Below are 20,943 nucleotides of genomic sequence, written 5' to 3' on the forward strand. Positions count from 1 at the left end.
GCCCTGCCCCTACCTATCCGACAGTCCTCTCCCAGGTGGCCATGTGTCCTTCTGGATAGTTTCGGTACATTTACATACACATATACCCACAATATGGAGCCCTGGTAGCACAGTGGTTAAGCACTCTGCTGCTAACCAAAAAAAGGCCGGCAGTTCAAACCCACCAGCCACTTCAAGGGAGAGGTACGTGGCAGTCTGCTTCTGTGAAGAAAACAGCCTTGGAAACCCTATGGGGCAGTTCTACCCTGTCCTACAGGGTCTCTGTGAGTCAGAATCGACTCGACAGCAGCGTGTTTGGTTTTTGTGGTTTGTATCCACAACAACAGAGACACAGAGCTTTGTTTTATTTATACAATTGGGGTCATTCTCTAAGCCTGACCTACAACTTGTTTTTTCCACCCAACAGCACATCCTGCACAACTTTCCCTACGCGGACCTGTCTTCCTCATTCTTTTTCTGCCAAACGAAAGAACATGTATTTATTATCAAATTGACCTATCAATGCAGAAGCATAAAACAAAGGAAAATTTAGTCTTTTTCAAAGAAAACATACCCAGTTGTTCAAACAGGGGTGAATTTTTCAGCTTGATATGGTAAGATGCTAGTGAACTTGACAGACCATAAATAGATACATCTGCTGTTACATGCGAGATTCCTTGTAGGCTCAGCTTGGTTCTTCTGCCTGATTTTATTACCAGCTTCCATTCGAATCCATTGGGAAGAATGGGACAATTCTGTCTTTGTTTCTTGGCCAGTAACCTCTTGATCCTGAAAGTCCTGTGAGAAGACATGACAAGGCTGGGAGTCGACTGTGCACAACATGATGGCAGAGGGAAAAAAAGCTCTTCCTCATTGCTTTTAATCTGTCCTTTACCCCCACAGATTCGCTATCCCACAATTCCATTTCCTTCATTAACTATTCCCCACAGAGAGTCATTCAGACTGAGCCCACTTCCTTCTCCTGGGGCTCCTCCTTCTCATGGTTGCTTTGAGGGGCCCAACTCTACCCCAGCCTGCAGCTAGCCTCAAAATTTCCTGTCAGACTGCCATCAAGTCCCCCTGAAAGACAGGCAGCTTTTCTACTCATTCCAAACCACCTACTGGGTAAGAAAATGGCAAAGGAGACACCAATTCCCTGAGCTCGCTTGTCCAGGGCATTGAGGGGGCTGGGGAGAATGAGATAGTGAGGCCATAAGGGAGAAGACGTTGGTGGCCTGTGGTGGAGACAGGAGGAGGCTCGGCTTGAAAAGCTAGGCCAGCCTGTGTGTGTGTTTGTGAGGGAGTGTCATGTTTGGTCTTAGAGGGGAAATCAGGGTTGGTATCCTCTCTTGAGCATTTGTTTTTAATATGCACTGGTAAGTGCTCTGTGGGCCAGGCATGGCATTTGGTGCTGTTCCCTGAAATGGCTGGGTACGTGGTTAGGACTGAGAGCTAAGTCCCCCAGTGCCCTCGTTACCTGTGTGTCCTTGTTCATATTCCTCTACCTCAATAATAGTAATATCTAACGTTTATGAAGTTCTTACCAGGTATCAGGCAACATACTAAGTGCTTTATGTACATTGTTTCAGTCTTCTCAGTACCAGAAGATAGGTACTGCAATCATGCCCATTTTACAGATAAGAGAAATTGAGGCTTGACTCCAGGCCTTCCTCATAAAGCACCTGATGCAGTGTCTGTCTGTTTTATATCTCCATCAGTCTCTGTTGGTCCCTCCTCCTGACTGGGGGAATGCAGCAGGGCTCTGTCCCTTTACCAGGTTCCCCTCAGTAAACGATGGCCAGCAACATGCCAGGGCCATTGCACCTTGGAGCTCTGCCCATTAATTTGGCAAAGCTGGGACTCGGGCCTCAGGATCCCTGCCTTTGAGAAAAGGACATCAGGTTTTCTTCTAACCTCCTCTAAGTGGGCTGTTTAAGGCTGTTTTGCTAGAGGAAAAAAGGACACCACCTGCAGGTGGAGTTTCTCAGAGGCGGCCCAGGGACCACCTGTAAAGCTTATCAAAAATACAGGTTTCTGGGTCCATTGACCCACTGAACTAGAGTCTGGCTGGGAAAGACTGGAGAATATGCATTTTAAATAAGCACCTTTCCAGCCCCACCTCTCCCCATTGAGAACCTTTGCCTAAGGCAGGTCCCTGAGGGGTGCAAACTGTTAACACGCTTGGCTGTTAAGCAAAGTCTGGAGGTCTGAGTCCACCCAGAGGCTATGGAAGGAGAGGTCTGGGGATCTACTTCCAAAATGTCAGCCAACAAAAACCCTATGGGGCACAGGCCTACTCTGACGCTCAGGGACTTCCCATGAGCTGGAGCTGACTCGGTGGCAACTGCTTAGAGTTTAGTTAGTCTAAGACAGAGGCTGCAAACTGCTGGCTCATGGGCTGAAGCCTGTGCACACAGTATTGACTGAAACGGAATTCTTGGAATTCTTGCATTGGTGATCAATATTTAAAAATCAGGGGTAGCACAGTAAAAACAAACAGGTTTTGGCTTCTTTTGAAAGACCTGGCAATGCTGAGCCACCTGTCCCTCGCAGCATTCACTGGGAGAATCCAGGACAGGGCTTGCTTCCCCACTTCTCCCCAGCCCCCACCTGGCCTCTTCCACCTGGCCTCTTCCCTCTGGCCTCTGTGGACATTGTGACCACTGGTTGCAGGAAATGGCTGTGCTTGTGTCTGTCAGCGTCAATGCCAGGGGACCAGCAGCAAGCCCTCAGGCACCAGGCTCCGGACAAGGCCGATTGTAGTACAGCTCTGTATGTAGGCAGCAGTTGGTGGCCCTCCTTTGTGGAGTGCCAGCTGCAGAAGGCGCAAGGTCACCTCTCCCTTCCCCCTCCTGCCCATCTTTGGCAGCTGCTGCCAGATGTCATTTTTGAATGATCTAACATGAAATGTGCCCCCTACCCCAGGTTGAATATCCCCCCTGATGTAAGGCCAGTGTTTCTCAAAGCATAGTTCATGGACCGTCTGCATGAGAACTTCCTGGGGGACGTTTACTGAAAATGCAGATTCCTGACCTCCACCCTCAACCTAGTGAATCAGAATCTCTGCGTGGGGCCTGGGAATCTGTGTTTTAAACATGGCTCTGCTGCAGGCGATTTTGATGCACATTGACATCCACAGTCTTCTGGAGGAAGGTCAAACCGGCCTCCAGGGTCTTGGGTCTTCATGAAGGAAGGGGTCCTCCTTTCACTGGCCCTGAGCATCCACCACAAACCAAGCCTGCTCCTCTCGCCTCCCTGCACTCCCAGGGCAGCAGGCTGCCAGGGCCCGGCCCCCTATCAAGTCCCATCTCCCATCACTTTCAGAACCAGTTCATTATTCCTTTATTATTCCTGTTCTCCGCTTATCATTATTAATAATCACTCTAGACAGGCCAGGGTGCTGACAGCTCCCCCCTTGTCTGTTCTTTCTGTTTTAATCCTGCCTGCTTATCTGGCGTTAACCTGATCTTTCCCCATTTAATTAAGCAGTGCTGGTCACCCCACTACTGCCCGTGTGGCGGTGGGAATGATCAGTTCTCCTGATAGGCAGAGGAGTGGAGGGCTCTGCAGCCTGGATGTCCACCTCCCCAGAGGGTAGGGTGGGGGGTGAGCCTAGCAGGGGCCACGTTGGGTCTGGAGGGCTGGGGAGCCAGGAGTGGTAGGTGACCAGTCCCCACTAGAGCGACCTTCTCAAACTTTAACCCGTTGCCATTGAGTTGACTCTGACTCATGGCAACCCCTTGTGTGTCTGAGTAGAAATGTGTTCTGAAGGGGTTTCAGTGGCTGATGTTTCAGAAGTAGACCGCCAGGCCTTTCTTCCGAGGTACCTCTGGGTGGAGTCAGATCCCCAACTTTTCTCTTAGCAGCTGGGTGCTTTAATTGTTTGCACCACCCAGGGACTCCTCTCAAACTTTAGCCAGCCTCAGAATCACCAGGAAGACCTGTTAAAACCTAAATGGCTGGGTCCTGCCCCTGGTGATTCTGATTCAGTAGGTCTGGGGAGAGGCCATGAACTTGAATTTCTAGTAAGCTTTCAGGTGGTGCTGCTGCTGCTACTGGTGTAAGGACCACCCTTTGAGTAGGTAGCCCTGCTTTAGCAGGCTGACCTCAGCTTAGCAATGGCCACTGGCCTGGCCCACATGCGCCTTGCTCAAAATGGATTAAAGAGGAAGAGGCTTGAGCAGGGGGAAATCGCTGCAATCCTCAGATGCGAGGTAGGGAGGGACTGAGCCAGGGGGCGCTCAGGAACAGAAAGGGAAGGGATGTGGATTCAGCACCTGGTCTAGAGAGACAACAGCGCTTGGTGATGGCAGTGGTGGTATCATTAGCTGCCCTCGAGTATGTCCTGGTTCACGGTGACCCCGTGTGCACAGAGTAGAGCTGCTCCGTAGGATTTTCAAGGCTGTGACCTTTTGGAAGCAGATCGCCAGACCTGTCTTCCAACGCCTTCCAGGTGGGTTCGAACCACCAGTCTTTCAGCTAGTAGTCAAGCACTTAGCCATTTATGTCATTCAGGCGGCAATGAGAGAGATGGTAAAGACAGCGCCATGGTTTTGAACAACTGGGGGTATGGTGATGCTTCACAGAAATAAGTCCAGAGGGAACACACAGGGGTGGGGCTGGGATAGACTGAGATCACAACCAGCTACATAATTTGCAGAGCCCAGTGAAAAATGAAATTTAGGGCCCCTCGTCTAAAAATGATTAAGAATTTCAAGACAGTGATATCAGAGCATTGAACCAAGCATGGGCCATTCTAAGTGCAGAGTCCTATTACGGAGCCTGTGAAGCCGGCTCTGACTGAGATTCAGAAACAGTGAGGTAGCCAGACAGAACAGACCAGCCCCCTCGCTGCCTGTCCTTCGCTCTGCAGTCCCTTCGGTGATTGGCACTTCCACTTCTGATGCCACAAGGAACAAAATGGGAGGTCGCTGGGCCCCAGATTCTGCTGGCGTCCAGCTAGAGTCCTAGGGGAAAATCCCCGAGTAGGAAAACCCTGTGGGCAAAATCCTCAAAGAAGTTGCTGGTAAGACTCAGGAAAGGTATCATTTGGCCAGTATTTGTGTGGAGTCACCCACCTTCAGGAGATTCAGCGTTGTCTGTGGACAGACCTTTAGTTTTTCTGAGCTATCATTTATGGCACGCTTCTCCTGTTTCAGGCATTGTACAAAGCCCTTACTTTGTACTTTATATTGCTTCATCCTTACAACAACCCCATGAAGTTGGTGTTCTTGCCCTCCTTGTACAGATGAGTAAACTGAGGTAGAGAGAGGTACAGAAACTTGCTGATGGCTGATGGTGAGTGAGGACCAGCCCATCGGGCCCCTGTGTGTCTAGGGCTGGGAGGTGCTGCCTTGGCCAGGCTCTGGGTGTCTAGGGCTGATGTGGGTGGGCGCGGGGTGGCACGGGAGCTACACGTGCACCTGGGTGGTACAGGAAAATGCATATATACCCAAGTGCCAGCAAAGATGGAAGGACTTATAGCAATTAAAATGTTTTGCCTAGGAGCTGTTTGCAGCCTTTTTTTTTTTTTGAAGCTAAGAGTTTTCTGACTTCAAAGTATTAACAGACCCTCTAAATGGTTTTGTTTTTTAATTGCAGCAAATGACTGTGGCGCCATTAGATTTTTGCCTCTCTGCAGTTGTTTCTGAGTCCTTTCGGTCCTCCTCCTTCTATTTATTCTGTTTAATTCAGTCAGGTAGCTCCGGGGCAATGGAGATCAATACTCCTCTTTGATAGAAAAGAGTCAGGTTTGAAACCTAGAGATAAAACTGACACATTTTGTATAAATTTAATTAAAAATGCACCTTTAGTGGCTCGTTGCAGGCACAAAGCCGAGTGTCTATCTCTCTATCTGCCTTTCCCCCTACCCCCTCTTTCCTTTCTTGTTCCCTAACAGGGAAATCTCTAAATCTGCCTCGCCAGAGAGTCTTGTTTCAGGATTTTGGACTTGAAACTTCTCTTCTGAGGGACAATGAGGGAAGGTTGTGAAATTCTAAGCATCTCTGCTGTTCTGGCCCCGGCCCCCTTTCTCCAGAGTAGGCCAGGGCAAGAGGCAGAGGGGAGAAGATCAGGGGATCCAGGCTCTGGTGTGGGTCTGCCTTTCCTTTCACACTCCTTTTCTTTGACCCCTCCGCCTGAGCCTGATGGCACCTTGGTCTGGATCCACAGTCTCCTGGCCTCCTTGCTGTTTTTGACCTGAGTGGCCTGGTGGCCGCATGCCTCCTGGACCTTTAATGGGGTCCAGCAATGGAGAGGGGCAGAGCAGGAGCCGGGTGCCCCTCTCTCTGCTAACCCCGGGGCCACTGCACACATTTGTCTTGTGTTTTATAATCCACCCCTTCACCTCCTTCCCTCCGTCTCTCCCCCTTTCACTCTCCTCAATCCCATTTGGCTTTCCTCATTTTTCACTTGAGTGGGTTTCCTATCCCCAACTCCGCTCTGGCCTCACTCTGCTCAACACCAATAAAACACACTCAGCATGGGTAGAACAAGGTGCCCGGGCTCAGCATGACAAATGGCTCACCCAGCCCACGCTAAAAAAAAAAAAGCGCAGCTGTAAATCGCCCCTCCCGCTGGCCGGCCTGGGCCTGCTCTCAGCAGCCCCTCAGTGGGGTGAAGTGGCCAGCAGCAGGCCTCAGACTAGCGTTTGGTCAGCCCCGAGGCCTTCCCAGGGACCCTGGGTGTCAGGGAGGAAGCTGGGTGCCAAGGTGGGAGTAGGGGGAGGGCTGAAACATGTGTGCCTGTGGCTCTGGTTGGAGAAGCTTGGACATCTTAATTGATTGAGCCATAGACCCAGCAGCTGGCATTTCTTGTCACTTACTATGTACCAGGCACCATGCTAAGGTTTTACATTTAATCGTATTTAATCTGCTGAGCAACCCTATGGGGTATAAGCACTGTAACCATCCCATGTTCACAGATGACAACCCTGATGAGGGCAGCAAGGTCACATAACTTGTCCGAGGTCATGCAGCTAGTAAGTGGCCAAGCCAGGCCTGGGGCAGCCTTCCTGGGCTCTAACATCTGGGCTTTTAATCTAATCCCCACATCCGTGTACGTGGCACCAGGTGGGGACTTTAGTGAGCAGGACGTCATCTCCGTTCTCCACTTACGACAGTGCTGGGTGGTGTGCGGGGAGACTGGAGAAAGCTGGCAGACACTTTCCCTACCTGGTTTCCTTCTCTCCACGGAGCTGCTTCTGGTGGGCCCCGTGAGCCGTGTGTACAGGGCAGTGTTTGCTCCTTCCCCCGAGACAAATGATGAGAATGGGGAGACTGTGCTGTCTGTCTGTCTGTCTGTCTGTCTGTCTGTCTGGAAGGGTGAGGGCACCACTGCCATGCAGGCAGCCAGGGGCAGCAGATACCACTAGGGGCAGGACAATGAGGCTTCTTTAGCTGCTAGGGGAGCCTCTGAGCTTCCTGTGCAGAACCCAGGGCCCATGAGCCTGCAACCTTGTCCCCATAGGCATCAGGTAATGGGTGATGTGGCATGTTCCAGCAGGTCTCGTCTTTGCTTTGGGTGCCTTTCATCACCGCAGACGCAAGTTCAGACTGGGGAGGCAGACATCCCGAGCTGTGCCACTGGACCTTCCTCTCTCTTCCTCCTTCCTCGCTAGCTCGTAATTACAAACACCAGCCGCTTTGTGTCTAAAATGGCCCAGATAATTGAAACGGAATTTGGAATCAGGGCCCTGCAGGCAGCACTTGTTGAAAGAAGAAATAAAGATGGTTTGGGTCACGTCTTTTGTAATTTGCGTTTAATACTCATACCGGGAGGTAGGCACAAAGGGAGAGGAAGCATATGAGCCGGCTCCCAGCCTGCCAGCTGCCCTGTCTGGGTCCGGTGGGGAGGGAGGAAGGAACATTGAGGGGCGCTGGTGGGAGGCTCACAAGTTGGAGAAAGTTCTCTCCCCATGACAATGGCAGTGGCAGTGGCAGCGGCAGGACAGAGGACATGGCTGGAGGCAAGCCTGAGTTAGTAGCTGAGATGAAGGTGCAGCTGAAAGCCTTCATGCTGGGTGTCCTCACCTCCTACACGCGACACACCCTCCCCATCACCTCCACATACATATTGAAGTCAGGTGGGAGTGACTGTGGAGTGAGGTCAGAGTCCACGGGTGGTGCAAACGGTTAACTTGCTCAGCTGCTAACAGAAATGCTGGAGGTTTGAGTCCCCTCAGAGGTGCCTCGGAAGAAAGCCTTGGTGATCTCTGTCTGAAAAATCAGCCATTGGAAACCCTATGGAGCACAGTTCTACTCTGACACACATGGGGGCCCCGTGAGTTAATCGGCTTGATAGCAACCGGTGAAGAAAAAAAAATGGGGTAAAGTAGGAGCAGCTGGGTGCAGGTATTTTGAGCAGGCTACAGTAGGACTGTCTCTGGATCAAAAGTTTGGGACACTGCCACTACACAGTATTAATGGTCACAGAGCGGGGCTGAGGTTGCCGCCGTCAGAGCACAGACACCTTCCAGGCTGGGGGGTTTGTGGGCTTTCAGATGTGTCCTCTGGAATCTCTTCAACTTGATTCCTATTTTTATGCAAATAATGTGCTTGTTTGAAGTTTGGGTTTTTTCCCCAACGACACCGCACCCCCCCCACCACGACGTATTTTCGTAAGCATGCCATGCTAATTTTTTTTTTTTTTTTTTACATGCTAAGATTACATCCCTCTAGAATTACAGATACTCGTGTTTGGGCCCCCAAGGAGTGTGCAGCCCTCCCAGCTCCCACCAGCCCCACGCACAGCTCATACATAGAGTCATACTCCTTCAACTTCTCCCCCTTAACGCTGCCCTTCCTGTCTGAAAGGACCTGTGGAGGCTGGGCCTCAAGGCGTCCCTAGGTGTTGGTGCCAGTGCACTGCACTGGCAGGGAGGCGGCGGGAGCTCAGGCTCAGCGATGGAGAATCAGTGAGCAGCAAGGGGCACTGGCCTGTGATGCTCTTTGCCCTGGAGGCCCCCACTCCCTTGCTCCCAACATGCATAACCTGTACTTGAAATGTACCAAAAAGGGGAACTCCAGCTGTTTCCCTTTCTTGGTGGGGCCAGAATCTAGATGACAAATGGCTTAAGGAAGGGAACTTGACGTTGGTCTTGCTCCAAGGCTCGGGGCTGCACACCACCAGGCTCCGGGAATGGGACCCTCACAGCGCTGTGATGCCCATCTTCCATCTTTTGCTCCCACACGTGAGCCCCTTTCCATTCGCCATTGGTCAGACAAAGCATCCTGTGTTGGTAACACAAGGGGACCAGCCTTCACAGAAGCCAGAGTCCTGCACATAGTGGGAATCTGGCACCTGTGAACGACCCAGTCAATAACTTTTCTGATCAAAGAGCTGTAGATAGGGGTCAGAAAGAATTTTTCAAGGTCTGACTGTCTGAAGAGAGCAGTGAAGTTCTCACTGGCCTGGGGGCCTGACTGGGGTGGATACAGTCCACTCAGGGCAAGGAGTGTGGTCTTAGGGCCCAGGGGGCTGGAGGAGCACGTGCTGACCTTGGCTGTCCTTGGTGGATAGCTTGGACTTTCAGAGAATCAGGAGCTGGGTGTAGAGGTGACCATGGGCTGGGGGACAGGGGAGGGAGTGCCATGGCAAAGGGGAGGAGCAGGAGCCTGGGCTTTTCAGCATAGAAGCGCTTTGTGGGGAAGAATCGTGGATGGTTAACATTCCCAAGAACAGCCTCTGCTGCCAAGACCAAACCAAACCAAACCCAGTGCTGTCAAGTCGATTCTGACTCATAGTGACCCTATAGGACAGAGTAGAACTGCCCCACAGAGTTTGCAAGGAGCTCCTGACAGATACGAACTACCGACCCTTTGGTTAGCAATAGTAGCATCAACCACTATGCCACCAGGGTTTCCCTGCTGCCAAGAGCTGATGTTATTTCTTGAATCTTCTCATTTAAGTCCCTCAATGCTGGGGGTAGATGGTGGTTCAGAGGAAGAAATGTTCAGAAGAGGAAATGGGGTCCAGAGAAGTTAAGTACTTACTCACGATCACACTTCTAGAAAATGGCAGAGCTGTACTTTGAATTAAGGACTTCCAGACACCCAAGCCAGGCTTTCCTTCTAAAGCAGGGGCCAGCAAACTACAGCTCACGGGCCAAACCCGACCCACTGCCTCTTTTCATGCAGTCTGTGAGCTAAGAATGGTTTTTATACTTTTAAATGATTGGAAAAAAAAAAAAGAAAAAACTCACTGCACTGAGGGCTGGGGACCATGGTCTTGGGAAACATCAAGTTCAATTGGCATAACATGTTCTACAACTGACTGTGGTGAGTAGCATCTGGAGTCTTAAAATCCTGCACACAGTTGTCTAAAATATATCTACTGGTTCCCATTCCGAATGGAGCAAAGGAGGATGAAGAAAACCAAAGACACAAGGGAAAGATTTGTCCAAAGGACTAAAGGATCACAACTACCACAATGTCCACCAGACTGAGCCCAGAAGAACTAGATGGTGCCCGGCTACCACCACTGACTGCTTTGACAGGGATCACAATAGAGGGTCCCAGACAGAGCAGGAGAAAAATGTAGAACTAAATTCAAATTCACCAAAAAAAAAGAAGACCAGACTTGATGGTCTGACAGAGACTGAAGAAACCCCAAGAGTATGGACCTGACACCCTTTTAACTGAGTACTGAAGTTACTCCCAAGGTTCATCCTTTAGCCAAAGATGAGACAGGTCTATAGGGCAAACAATAACACACGTGAGAACCATGCTTCGTCTTCAATCATGTATACAACACTAAATGGGCACTCCAGCCCAAAGGCAAAGACTAGGAGGCAGAAAGGGACAGGAAAACTGTCAGGTGCCATCGAGTTGGTTCCAGCTTATAGCAACCCTATGTACAAGAATGAAACACTGCCTGGTTCTGCACCATCATATAGTCCAGCTTCTCGGATTATTTGCTCATGATACAGATCGAATAAGCACGGTGAAAGGATACCAGCCTAATGCACACCTTTCCTGACTTCAAACCATGCAGTATCCCCTTGTTCTGTTTCAATGTACAGGCTCCTCATGAGCACCGTAAGTGTTCAGGAGTTCCTGTTCTTCAAAACATTATCCATAATTTGTAACGATCCACAGAGTCGAATGTATTTGCACAGTTAATAAAACACAGGTAAACATCTTTCTGGTATTCTCTGCTTTCAGGCAAGACCCATCTGACATCAACTATCACATCCCTTGTTCCACGTCCTCTTCGGAATTCAGCTTGAATTCCTGGCAGTTAGTTCCCTGTCGATTTACTGCTGCAGCTGCTTTTGAATGATCTTCAGCAAAATTTTACTTGCATGTTTTATCAATGATATTGGATCACCTTTCTTTGGGATAGACATAAATATGGATCTCTTCCAGTCAGTTGGCCAGGTAGCTGTCTTCCAAATTTCTTGGCATAGGCGAGTGAGCGCTTCTAGCACTGCATTCATTTGTTGAAACATCTCAGTTAACATCCCATCAATTCCTGGAGCCTTGTTTTTCACCAGTGCTTTCAGTGTGGCTTGGACCTCGTCCTTTAGTACCATCGGTCCCTGGTCATATGCTACCTACTGAAATGGGTGAAAGTCGACCAGTTCTTTTTAGTACAGTGACTGTGTGTATTCCTTCCATCTTCTTTGGATGTTTTCTGCATCATTTAATATTTTCCCAGTAGGATCCTTCAATATTGCAATTCAAGGCTTAAATTTTTTTTCAGTTCTTTTATCTTGAGGAATGCCAAGCATGTTCTTCCGTTTTGGTTTTCTAACTCCAGGTCTTTGTGCATGTCATTATAATACTTTACTTTGTCTTCTCGAGCCACCCTTTGAAATCTTCTGTTCAACTCTTTTACTTCATCATTTCTTCTGTTCAGTTTAGCTACCCTACATTCAAGAGCAAGTTTCAGAGCATCTTCTGACACCCATTTGGGTCTTTTCCTTCTTTCCTGTCTTTTTAATGACCTCTTGCTGTCTTCATGTAAAATGTCCATGATATTTCACAGCCCGTCTAGTCTTCGTTCATTTGTGTTCAACACATCAAATCTATTCTTGCGATGGTCTCTAAATTCAGGTGGGATATACTCAAGGTTGTACTTCGGCTCTTGTGGACTTGTTCTAATTTTCTTCAACTTGAAGTTACATATAAGCAATTGATGGTCTTCTCCACAGTTGGCCCCTGGCCTTGTCCTGAGTAATCATATTGAGTTTTCCATTATCTCTTTCCACAGATATAGTCGATTTGACTTCTGTGTATTCCATCTGGCAAGGTCCACATATATAGTTGCTCTTTATGTTGTTGAAAAAAAGTATTTGTAATGAAGAAGCTGTGCACCTGTTTCTTCTCATTTTGTGTTGTGCCACATCAGCCAATGAAGGTCCCAAAAGCTTGACTCCATTCATGTCATTAAGGTCAACTCCACTTCGAGGAAGCATCTTTTATATATATATATATATATATATATAAATTTTTATAGTGCTTTAAGTGAAAGTTTACAAATCAAGTCAGTCTCTCACACAAAAACTGATATACACCTTGCTACACACTCCCAATTACTCTCCCCCTAATGAGACAGCCCGCTCTCTCCCTCCACTCTCTCTTTTCATGTCCATTTCGACAGCTTCTAACTCCCTCCACCCTCTCACCTTCCCTCCAGGCAGGAGATGCCAACATAGTCTCAAGTGTCCACCTGATCCACAAAGCTCACTCCTCACCAGCATCCCTCTCTAACCCATTGTCCAGTCCAATCCATGTCTGAAGAGTTGGCTTCAGGAATGGTTCTTGTCCTGGGCCAACAGAAGTTCTGGGGCCCATGACCACTGGTGTCCTTCCAGTCTCAGTCAGACCATTAAGTCTGGTCTTATGAGAATTTGAGGTCTGCATCCCACTGCTCTCCTGCTCCCTCAGGGGTTCTCTGTTGTGTTCCCTGTCAGGGCAGTCATAGGTTATAGTCAGGTACCATCTAGTTCTTCTGGTCTCCGGCTGAAGTAGCCTCTGGTTCATGTGGCCCTTTCTGTCTCTTGAGCTCGTAATTGCCTTGTGTCCTTGGTGTTCTTCATTCTCCTTTGATCCAGGTGGGTTGAGACCAATTGATGCATCTTAGATGGCTGCTTGCTAGCGTTTAAGACCCCAGACACCACTCTTCAAAGTGGGATGCAGAATGTTTTCTTAATAGATTTTATTATGCCAATTGACTTAGATGTCCCCTGAAACCATGGTCCCCAGACCCCTGCTCCTGCTACACTGGCCTTTGAAACATTCAGTTTATTCAGGAAACTTCTTTGCTTTTGGTTTAGTCCAGTTGTGCTTACCTCCCCTGTATTGTGTACTGTCTTTCCCTTCACCTAAAGTAGTTCTTATCTACTATCTAATTAGTGAATACTCCCACCCTTCCTCCCTCCCCCCTCTCGTGACCACAAAAGAATGTTTTCTTCTCAGTTTAAACTATTTCTCAAGTTCTTATAATAGTGGTCTTATACAATATTTGTCATTTGCAACTAATTTCACTCAGCATAATGCCTTCCAGGTTCCTCCATGTTGTGAAATGTTTCACAGATTCTTCACTGTTCTTTATCAATGCGTAGTATTCCACTGTGTGAATATACCATAATTTATTTATCTATTTATCCATTCATCCATTGATGGGCACCTTGGTTGCTTCCATGTTTTTGCTATTGTAAACAGTGCTGCAATAAACATGGGTGTGCATATATCTGTTCGTGTAAAGGCTCTTATTTCTCTAGGATATATTCCAAGGAGTGGGATTGCTGGATAGTATGGTAGTTATATTTCTAGCTTTTTAAGGAAACGCCAAGTCGATTTACAAAGTGGTTGTACCATTTTACATCCCCACCAGCAGTGTATAAGCTTTCCAGTCTCTCCACAGCCTCTCCAACATTTATTATTTTGTGTTTTTTGGATTAATGCCAGCCTTGTTGGAGTGAGATGAAATCTCATTGTAGTTTTGATCTGCATTTCTCTAATGGCTAATGATCGAGGGCATTTCCTCACGTATCTGTTAGCTGAGGAAGCATCTTTTGAGCGACTTCCAACCTGAGGGACTCATCTACTGGCAGTATAGCAACATTCTGCTGCTATTCATAAGGTTTTCACTGGCTAATGCTTTTCAGAAGTAGACTGCCGGGTCCTTCTTCCTAGTCTGTCTTAGTCTGGAAGCTCAACTGAAACCTGTCTGCCATGGGTGACCCTGCTGGTATTTGAATACCGGTGGCGTAGATTCCAGCATCACAACAACATGCAAACCCCCACAGTATGACAAACTGACAGACGTGTGGGGGACAAGAAAACTAGACGAATAGAAACAGGGAACCCAGGGTGAAGAAGGAAAGAGTGTTGACACATTAGGGGGTTGGCAACCAATGTCACAAAATAATTTGTGTATTAATAAGAAATTGATTTGCTCTGTAAATGTTCACCTAATGCACAATAAAATAAATAAATAAAAGATACAATTGTGGGCTAATCACCCCCCTCCTCAGGAAGTCAGGAGGGCGTGATGCAGCAGGGTGTTTGTTAGCAGGGTTAAAGAGACACAATTAGTCATGGCAGGCCGAGGTATGAAATAGCTGGGAGAGGAAGTTTTCTTTGTCTCCTTAGCTATGGTGTTAGCGAGGCGTGTGTAACATTAAGGTTACTGCCCACCTAAGTGGGTCTACCTGGCCAGGGGAAGACCAGCAGAAGGTAGGCTCCCGCTGGGCCCTCAACCATGGTGCCAGGTAGAGGGCTTGCATGGAAGAATTCCGCTGGGACGGTTTCCAGAAGCCAGGGAATGGTGTGTCGAACAACTGTCGTATTTAAGTCTCTTGCCCGCCATGAAAAGTGGAATGTGCATGGAAGTTGTCATCTCTTTTGACAGCTTTTGTGGTCAAAAGTTGTCATCAGACAGCTTTTCAGCTGTGTACAGTTTGCTTCTTACTGTAAGTTTTGAAAGCGACTTTCCACGTGCTTACGTGCGTTCAGGCTCTGATTGAAAGGACATTATGTTTATGGAACAATCCGTACGGGTCATTGGTGCCCTTCTAATGGCCTCCTGGCTATCTAGAAATTGGGTATAACCTGGAAATTCATAGCAAATTTGTCATGTTGTGCAGCAAAGCTGGATCTGGCAAAGCTGTTGCTCACTGAGGCTTTTATGGGGCTCCTTTGACATCAAGTTAGCCATGTCCTTAGGCGTGCGACTTTGCAGCCTGCAAGATGCACCAAACACTAGAGCCCAGAGGCAACCATCACCTGGCCACTGAGGAGGAGGACATGTAACAAAACTTCTGGGATGGCAGCGTGTGATTAAAGTAGGCCTCCTGGAGCCAGTCCAGCCTCTGCGTGACTGTGTGGCCTGGGGAGGGTTTCTTCACCATTCTGGACCTCGGTTTTCTCACTTGGAAAATGGCGAGTTAATAGCATCCATCCTGTGGGATTAAATGAGTCAAGTGCTTGAAATGGTGCCTGGCACGTAGTGTGCGCTGTATGAGTGCTCAGTATGACTATTTGTTGTTGTCGTTAGCTGCTGTTGAATCAGCCCCTGACTCATGGGAACCACATGCACAACTGAACAAAAAGCTATAGATTGCTGGGCCTTTCTTCCTCGTCCGTCTTAGTCTAGAAGGTTCGCTGAAACCTGTTCAGTATCATAACAACACCCAAGCCTCCACTGACAGATAGGCTGCATCTGCTTGAGATGCAACGGCCGGGAATCCAGGTGTCCCACATGGAAGGCAAGAATTCTACCGCCGAACCATCACCGCCCTCTACATCGGCACTCACACTGGCGTTAGCACAAAAATCCCTGTTGTGGCCGGCTCATTACTGCAGCCCTACAGAGCAGAAGCAGAGGTTTCTGCTGGGCTTCCCACAGGGCCCCCTCCCCAGGGCCTTCGCAGGACCTGCCAACTACCAAAAGAAACAGACCTCAGGTCTCCAAAGCCTGTCTCCCTTCCTCGTCTGCGGAATTGCCCCTGGAATCTGTGTTTGTGATGAGAGGGCAAGGACCAAGGGTCAAGGTCACGGTCTAAGTGCTCTCTGTCTGGGGGCAAAGGTGTTATGAAAAATGTGGGAAAATGGCGATGCAAACGAGTGAGCTGACAACATGCCCCTCGTTGTTGTTGTTGGGTGCCATCGAAATAAGTTCTGACCCTTAGCAATCCCACGTGACACAGCAGAACCGCCCCATAGGATTTGCTTGGCTGTAATATTTATGGCAGCAGGTCATTAGGTTTTTCTCCTGAGGAGCCGTTGGGTGGATTTGAACTGCCAGCCTCTCGGTTAGTAGTGAGCACTTAACCGTTGCACACCAGGGCTCAGTCCAACATACTTAAATCCCATAAATATAATATAAAGCCAACAAAGGAAGTTGCCAAAAATATGAACTATATGATAACCATTTATATAGAAATTCATAATTCGCAATATGACACTGTAGATTGTTTAGGGATGCATTCATATACGGTAAAAGTACAAAGAAATGTACAGGGATGATAAGCACTGAATTCAGAATAGCAGTTACCCCGGGGGGAGGCGGGTGCTGTCAGAGAGAGGTACAAAGGACCTTTACCTGTATTTGTCATAAAATGTGTGATTTCTTACGCTGGAGGGTGGATATATGGGGCTCCATCACATTATTCTGGATACCTTTGTGTAGGTCTTAAGTATTTTATAATATATATATTTTTTAATCCAAATAAGGCTAATTTTGCAAATCCAATAGAATTTTGGTGGCCTCAAGATTTCTACCAGGAAGTCCAAAGGTGGATCAATAGGGATTGCTGTATCCTGGTAGGCGATGTGCCCTCGTGGCCTGCAGGCATATACCTGACACTCTGGTGTCTGTGTCATGCCCACCCTGTCCCCTCACCCACACAATTCCCCAATCCTCTCCTGCCCTCTTTGCCTGAGTCTGGCAGCCCTTCCCCATCTGCTGGCTGTGTCGTTCCTTGCTCGGTAACGTTTCTTCTCTGGATCGTGAAGCCGGAAGAGCCTCTGGTCCCCCTCTCCCCTGTGAGGCAAAGGGACTCTGGAACATGTGTTTCTGGGAGGCAGACACCAGCTGGTTGGGGAGACATTTGCATACTCGACTGAGCCCCCCAGAGCCAAGCTAGGGCTGTGAAGAAGAGGCTCGTGGCAGGACAGAGGGAGAGGGAAGGCTCTGGTCAGCTAGGGGTCAGGCAGAACAGATTTCAGATTGGAGAGACAGATGGTTAAAGTAGAAAAAGAGGGAGGGAGCAAATCCGGGCTCCTACATGAAAGAAGCCGTTCGAGAGCCTTAAAATGCCTCCTATCTTCCCAGGGCTTCGCAGTTTTCAAAGCGTTTTCATATCTCTCATTTGATTCCTCATTGTAGTCCTGTGAGATAGGTATTCTCTTCATCCCCATTTTACAGATAGGAACTGAGGTTCAGAAATGTTGGACCCCTTTTTCAAGGTCATAGGGCTAGTACATGGGGGGCTAGGGGGAGTCTTTTGACTCCTAGTCTAGTGCTCTTTTCACTAACCTTCCAACCGAAACAACCAAGCCAGTTGCCATTGAGTTGACTCCAACTCATGGCAACCCTATGTGTATCAGAGTAGAACTGTACTCCATAGAATTTTCAGTGGCTGAATTTTTGGAAGTAGATTGCCAGGTTTTTCTTCCGAGGTGCCTCTTGGTGGGCTCAAACTGCCAGCCTTTCAGTTAACAGCCAAGCATATTAACTGTTAGCACCACCCAAGGACACCTCAGAGCCAACTAAATTTGCTGTCCCCACTTTCTCATCTTGCGCTCTCTCAACCCGCTCCACCATTCCACTGAACCAGTTCTTCTCCAGGTCACCAGGCAACCAGATCCAATGGTTACTTCTCTATTCTCACCTTACTTGGCTTCTCAGCAGCGTTCAATGCAGGTGATCACTGACCTCTCCCTTCTTTCTGGAACAGCCACCTCCTTGGCTTCCAGGACACTACACACTCCAGCTTCCCTCCTACCTCCCGGTAGCCCCTTCTCTGTCCTTTTTGCAGGCTCAGCTCTACTTCTGAACGTGGAATGGCCCAGGGCTTAGACCCCAGCCCTCTTTCTTTCTCCTCTCTCTACGCATCTGAGCAGCCTTGTCCAGTTCTGGCATCTCAAGTACTATCCGTACTGACGGCTCCCCAATCCATTCCTGTGGTGTTGACCTTGCCCCAGCAGTCTGGCACAGTGGCTAAGAGCACAGGTTCTAGAGTCAGACTGCCTGGATTTGAACCTCAACTTGTATTTATTAGTTATGTGACCTTGAACAACCTTTCTCTGTCTCGTTCTTGCCATCTGTGAAATGGGGATGATAAAGCCCTAACCTCATAGAGTTGTTGAGGATTAAATGAAACATAGGGTGAGGCAGAGATCAAGGACAACCTCACAGAGGATATTCAGGGCTGTGAAGTCAGGACAGTGGGCAGGACTTCCTCCAGGCCCCACTGCACCTCACCTCAAGTGGCCTACTTTTGCCAGCTTCCCTCCCCTCCAGGGCTACGACAAGAAATGGACTGGGAGGTCTGTGCTTGGGCCAGAGCTGGCTGGCCCTTCAGGGACAGATGAGTCTCCTCACTTAGGAGCCAAGGCTGGGCTTAGCTTTGTATGTCCATCAGCGCCCAGACCCCTTTTGTAGACTAAGCATTTCCCAGGCCTTCCCAGAATGCATCTGTAGCAAATACCTGATCCCATGACGACCCCAGGCCAGTCCGATGCAAGCCCTGGCTTTTATCTGGAAGCTCTGGTCACAGGCACAGCCACCAAGGGGAAATGGTGTCCCTGCTCATGTGGGAGGGAAATGGCTTCAGAGAATGGTCATGAAGAAGGGTGTGGAATAGGGGAGGGAAGCCAAGGCTCTGGGTTTTCAGTTAGGTTGGTGACAGGTGGCAACTGGCCGGTGGCCGAGCTCTCTGCAGGGCGTCAATCACTAGAGGTCACCCTTCATCTGTGTGTGTCCTACAGAGGACAGAGGTGAGGCTGCTTGAGTGGGTGCTGGGACCCCAGGTGTGTCCTCTGGTGATGGCTCAGACCTACTTTGCCAGGAGTGAAGGTACCACCCCTTCCCAGCTGTCTGGTGGGGGTGAGCTGGACCCCTCCTAAGGAAGGCCAGGCTGAGTGTCTGAGCTTCCTGGGCGCGAGGGCTGCTGTGATTGCAGGGCAGCCTGGCAGCCCCAGGTTCCGCTAGACACTCTTTGCCTAGACTGAAAGCCCTGTGGGCACAAATGCTCTGTCTTGCTCCTTGTTGTGCCCCCAGCTCCTAGAATGGTGCCTGGCACATAGTAGGTGCTCAAAATATATTTGCGGAAGGAATGAGGTGAAAAGTCGTAGAATTTACAATAAAAAAAAAAAAAACAGTTGCCATTAGGTCAGTTCTGACTTACGATGACGCCATGTGTGTCGGAGTAGAACTGTGCTCCACAGAGTTTTCAGTGGCTGATGTTTTGCAGGTAGATCTCCAGACCTTCTTTCGAGGTGCCTCTGAGTGGGCTTGAACCTCCACTCTTTCAGTTACCAACTGAGTGTGTTAACTGTTTGCACCAGTCAGGGACTCCCTGAGAAAACAGAGATTGTTATTACTGCCCTACTGTATAGATAAGGAAGCTAGTAAGAATAGGAGATTTACAAAGACCATCTGGGCAGGAAGCAGCTAAGCCAGACACTCTATGCCAGGTTTGAACTCAAAATCTGGTGCTCCTCCTCCTGCCCATCCCCACTGTCTCTGTGTAGTCTCACAGCCTGAGGCTACCGATACCCCCGTGAGCACCCTGGTGTGGGGCTAGCAGCCCCCACCTCATCCTTGCTGCTCCACCCTTGATGGGAGTGGGGTGCACAGTAGAGACAGAAAAGGGAAACTCAGGTCTTGTGTGGAAGGGCACAGAGTGGCTGAGTGACAACACAGGCCCCTCTCAGGAGATTAGGGGTCCCCTAAGGTCCCATGTTGCATTTTTTTCCAGGAGGAAATAAAAAGTATATGTGAAGGGCGCAAACCTCTTCTAAGATCAAATGTATCTATCAATACATGTTCTTGTTCACAACAGAAGCTTTTACTACACTGGCTGAGAGGTGATGGCCCCAGTTCATGCCTAAGGCCAGCTCCACCCAGACCTGGAGCAGCCAGCTCGGCCCAGCCCTGCCTGCATGAGGGTGAGCCTCAGCCAGAGACTGGCGAGGGGGTGGGGGGAAAGGGAGGCTGGGGCCCTAGGAACACCCCAGAATACGGATTGTGTACCCAGGTTGTCCTGTTTCCACCTGCCCCTTTGAGCCTGGGTCACACAGCTGGGTGATAAAAGAATCAAGCTTAGACTGTTTTCATCCCCTTAATTTCCGAAGGAGTCCTTGGGTGGTGCAAGTAGTTGGAGTTTCTAATCTACTCAGAGGCACCTCGGAAGAAAAGCCTGGTGATCTACTCCAAAAAATCAGCCATGATTTGGAATTGACTCAATGGCAACTGGTTTTAATTTCCAAACGTTGGACAAGTACACCCTCACCCACCCAGCTCCAGTCTCCCTGTCACCTGACCTAACATTTCTCAGCAACACTACTGAGTCCTGGACGTACGACTCATTTGTTTCACCTATGCTCTCCGCTGGCCTTGGAATTGAATCTGGGCACCTCTTCTGTCTGCTGGCCTGGGGAGGTAGGCTGAAGTGCTGATGGAGACTGCTGGTGGCTGGGGGCTGATGGAGCCTCCCATCTCCTGGAAGATGGATGGGAAAGAGATGCCAGTAGCCTCATAGGGTTTGGAGAGTGGGGTTGACCCGCGCAGACTTCCAAGGGGCACAGGGGCCCAGCTCACTGGCAGAGGCCTAGCCCAGGCTGACCAGCACAAAGTTCATGGATCCAGCCTGTTCTTGGCTGGGATGGAGCCTGTTTGAAAAAGCCCTGGACTGGGAGCCTGAAGGCCTGGGGGCTATACTCAGTCCTTCCCTTTAGCTGACTGTGTGGCGTCGGACTATTCTCTCAGCTTTTCTGAGCTTCAGTGTCA

This window comes from Elephas maximus, chromosome 10 (assembly GCF_024166365.1).
Source record: "Elephas maximus indicus isolate mEleMax1 chromosome 10, mEleMax1 primary haplotype, whole genome shotgun sequence".
NCBI classification, from domain to species: Eukaryota; Metazoa; Chordata; class Mammalia; order Proboscidea; family Elephantidae; genus Elephas; species Elephas maximus.